Below are 4,814 nucleotides of genomic sequence, written 5' to 3'. Positions count from 1 at the left end.
ATCAAAGCTTTAGATACAAGCACTTTGAAACAGTAATGACCTAAAAGTATGCATGCTTCTTTGCATGCTAATTGCTCCAATTCTGGGTAGTGATAAAGTTCTGCTTAGCTGTTCTACTTGCACAGTGCATGCACCACATATTTAAAACCCAAAAAGCATCAGAAAGAGAATTCTAATTATATGTTTCATTAACTTTCAGAAAAATAGAATGCACTAGTGACTTTCAGGTGCCATAATAAATGCTGCTGGGTGCTTCTTCTTCTCCCTCCCCTCCCCCAAACAAATTTAGTTTATTTGGATAAGTTTTCCTCTAGCTATAGAAAAAAAAAAAAATCTGAAATGAGTGGAAGCAAATACTTATTTTAGATCACTGCAAGAAAAGGGCAAATGGGCCTTTTGTATTTTACTTGAATAACCCTAGACACATAATATGAGCAAGGTTTATCTGAATGTGGAATCTGCTAAGACAGATATGTGCTAAACAAGTTTTGAAAGTCTGGGGAAAAATATGGGGGTGGTGGGTTTCTTTTACATTTTACAGACTCCTCCTATTTGGCAGTTTGTATCGTAAAATCTAATACTTGCTAATGCATTGGCTCAATTTTAATTCAATGTTTTAATTAATTCAAGAATAATACATAGGCAAGCATATATGAGGGGCTGATGAAATAAAGTATTTTTTCTTGTATTCATATATTGTACAATATGTTCAGACAACCTGCTGAGACAACAAAAGAACATAGAGAATTTTCACCCCTCAAAAAAGGTTATACTGTAAACTTATTGCTTATATTAATTTTTCCTTGAAGGAATTATAATAACAAGTAATGCAATGCGTTCTACAATCTTCAAAATTTCCCTTAAATTCTAAGGCCGCATAGAACTCTTCAGCAAATCAAACAAGTATTTACCACGTATATGGTATAATAGTATAATGCAGAAGAGTTTGTATAAAACAAAGTCTACTAAATTTGGCTAAACTTCTTGATGGTCTTTTAGAGCCTCAGCTTAACATCCTTCTGGAGTCAAACTGAGTTCTGCAACAGAATTTGTCCAGACACCTACAGAATTTTAGGACAAGTAACAGATATCTTTTCATAATTCTGTCAACCAGAGAAGTATTAAGCATCAAGAAAACAAAGCTCTTTTTATGAGCATTCACTGAAGACAATTACAGAATCTCATTTCTTTTCCATCTGCCAACCTCCACTACCTTTTCCTTTCCCTTAAAGAAATTAACTTTATGATAATTTTGTTCCTGCCTCCAATTTCTGACTTGATGAAGCTGCCCTAATCAGGAAACGTAAAGCTAAAAGTCAAGTGCAATCAGGGATTATTAGGCAAGAAATATTTATTATGATAAGTATTTAAAGATATAACATCTGATGCCATACTAATCTAAAAAGCAAACTCTTTAAAAAGAAAAACATTTTACTTTCTTTGTTTTTGTTTAAAACACAAATAACCAAAAACTGGGTTGATATACTCCTATTTCATAATAAACTTAATAGAGAAAATATTTCCCAGAGCAAGATTTAAGCAGAAATTTTTTTCATGAAATCTGACATTGTCATTTATTCTGACAGGAAATCAAAGGCTGAGCACAACTAGGAACCCAACTAGAAACACAGGATTTGCCATTTCTCAGATCACTTCATAAGTACTTGGGCTGATGGTAAATGAAGAAAGATTCTATTTGTTACATATGTACAGTTTCTGTTCTGTCAATACTGGCTGTCAGCTCTGCAAAGGAAGATGATAGTAAACGATGTTCTAGACATTAAGGAGGAAGGCTTGGGTTTCATACTTGTAAGAAATTCAGATAGAGTTTCAAACAAGGTTACCAAACAGCATATTTTGAAGTACATCTCCCATTACATTTGGGAATGGAACAAAGATGCTTATATTAAAATATCTTACAGAAATGCTTAAAAAATGAAGAAAAAAAACCCAGATCATTATTTTCAATAGAGTTATGCTTTCCACTTGTATTGTATTGGATACATAATTAACAACCAATGTCACCGGAAAACAGTGCTAAAAATTGATGTTAATGTATAATTTCAAAACTGAGTAGTTGCATTTGTTCGGGCCCTTCGGATATTTAGCATGTTAAGTTCATCCACCTCATTTCAATTATAAACATAACACAGGTAAATTAAGCCAAGTCAGTGTTCTCAGAAGTCAGTTGCATATATGCCAATGTCTGCTTTAGTTTTTCAAAGCATAATCCGTGCACAGACAAGAACACTTTTTTTAAAGCTATTATTTTCCCAGACATATTTACATGGGTTGATAAGCATTTAAAAGAATCTTCTACTCCACTTTCACACCACGATTTTCTCAATATTTTCACGTCTTTTTTCTGCTGCTTCTGTTACATATCCGTGCTGTTGCTTGCTTACTTGATGTATCTAAATTAATACATCAAGAAGCCCATGTCTTTCCTGCATGTTTTCACTATCAGCAGGATAGGCTCGATCTTTAGGCACAGTCTTTAGTGAGTACTGGGTAAATGATGTATGATTCTGAGAGGAGATGAGTGTTACTGTGACACTGCCTGTGTGCTAATACTTCCTCTGGATATTGTTAGTGAGCACTACAAGCAAAGTGAATTAAATGCTATGCAAAGTGCATGCTCAGCATTTCCACAAACGGGAATTCCTACAAATGCCTAACATGATTTCTATAACTTTCCCATTACCAACTGCATGCTAATTTCACCATCTAGATTGATGAACTTGATAAAATAAATGAATTTTTATCCAAGTTTTTCAGCCCTAGAGCCTGTAGCAAGCAAGACTTGACTTGAAAATTCAGCCAACTGTTCTTCCACTGCTTCTCAAGCACTGCAGCTAAGTGTAATAGATTCATAGAAACACAAAATCCTTAGGGTTGGAAAGCACCTCTGAAGGACACCTAGTCCCAGTCCCCTGCATTGCACAGGGACACCACAGCTAAATCTGGTTGCCCAGGGCCTTTTGCAGCCCTGCCTTGAAAGGCTCCAGGGATATAGTATCAACCACATCACTAGATAACCTGTTCCAGTGCCTCACCACCCTCAATGTAAAAGATTTTTTCCTTATATACAATCTAAATCTAATCCTTTTGAGCCTAAAGCCATTTCCCCTTGTTCTATCACCACAGATCCTGCAAAGAAGGATCTGTTCCCTTCTTCCCTGTAGTTCCCCTTTAGATACTGAAGGCTGCAATCAGGTCACCTTGCAATTTTCTCTTCTCCAGGCTGAACAGCCCCAGCTCTCTCAGCCTATCCTCATAGGAGACCGTGTTCCATTCCACAAACCATATTTGTAGCCCTCCTCTGGGTGCACTCCAACAGGTCTGTGTATCTCCTGTACTGAGGACTCCACATCTGGATACAGTACTCCAGGTGAGGCCTCACCAGTGCAGAATAGAGAGGCAGGATCAGAGCAGGTCCCTCTGCTGACCACACTTCTTTTTCTGCAGCCCAGGTTACAGCTGGCTTTCTCGGCTGTGAGGGCATATTGCTGGCTCATGTCCAGCTTACCATCCACCAGTATCCCCAATTTTTTTTCAGCAGGGCTGTGCTAAGTCCTCCAGTTTCTATTAGTAATGGGGGTTGTCTTGAACCCCCACTGGATTTGTTGAACCTCACGAGGTTCACACGGGGCCCACTGCTCAAGCCTGTCTAGGTTTCTCTGGATGGCATCCCATCCCTCTAGTGTGTTAACCGCACTCCACAGCTTGGTGTCATCAGCAAACTTGCTGAGGGTGCACTAGACCCCACAGTTGATGCCACTGATGAAGATATTAAAGAGCACTGGTCTCAGTACAGACCCTTGGGGGACACCACTTATCACCAATCTCCATCCAAACATTGAGTGACCACCCCCTGGACCCAATTCTGCAGCCAGTTCTTCATCCATCAAACAGTCCCCCCATCAAATCCATATCTTACCAATTTGGAGAGAAAAATATTGTGTGATAACAGTCAAAGCCCTTACTTGAAGTTGAGACAGATGACATCAGTGGCTCTTCCCTTGTTCATTGATACAGTGATACCATCATAAAAGGCTACCAGGTTGGTGAAGCAGGATTTCCCCTTTGTGAAACCATGCTGGTCCTTCCCTATCAGCTCCCTGCCTTCCATATGCCCTAGCATAGCTTCCAAGAGGATCTGTTCCATGATCTTCCCCGGCACAAAGGTGAGAGTGACAGGTCAGTAATTCCCAGGGTCATCATTTTTACCCTTTTAAAAAATGGGTACGATGTTACCGTCTTTCCAGTCACCAGGGACTTCACCTGATAGCCATGACTTTTCAAATATCGTGGAGTGGCTAGGCAACATCAGCCAATTCCTTTAGGACTCTCACCAAGACCCATAGATATTCAGGTTCCTCAGGTGATCACAAACCTGATCTTCACTTACAGTGCGAGGCATATTGCTTCCCTGATCCTCTCTTACCAATCCAAATGTTTGAGGGCTGTGTGACAAATAGTTTCATATATGCCAATATCTGCATTGACACAGGGAAGATTGAGGCAAAAAAAAGTTGTTAAGTACCTCAGCCTTTTCCTTGTCTATTGTTGAGAAAGGCCAACCTCATCTTTTCTATGAAGAAAGGCTAAGTTATGAAGAAAGGCTAAGTAAACTGGGTCTGTTTAGCCTTGAGAAAAGAAGACTGAGAGGGGACCTGATCCAGGTTTATAAATATCTGAGGTGTGGCGGCCATAGTGGTGAGGCCAGTCTCTTTTCAGTGGTACGTGGAGACAGGACGAGGGGAAACGGACATAAGCTGCAGCATAGGAAGTTTCGCACGAATGTGCGTAAG

The sequence above is a fragment of the Meleagris gallopavo genome, chromosome 15, assembly GCF_000146605.3.
Source record: "Meleagris gallopavo isolate NT-WF06-2002-E0010 breed Aviagen turkey brand Nicholas breeding stock chromosome 15, Turkey_5.1, whole genome shotgun sequence".
NCBI classification, from domain to species: Eukaryota; Metazoa; Chordata; class Aves; order Galliformes; family Phasianidae; genus Meleagris; species Meleagris gallopavo.
The sequence above is the reverse complement of the archived record's forward strand: the minus strand, read 5'-3'. Positions refer to the sequence as shown.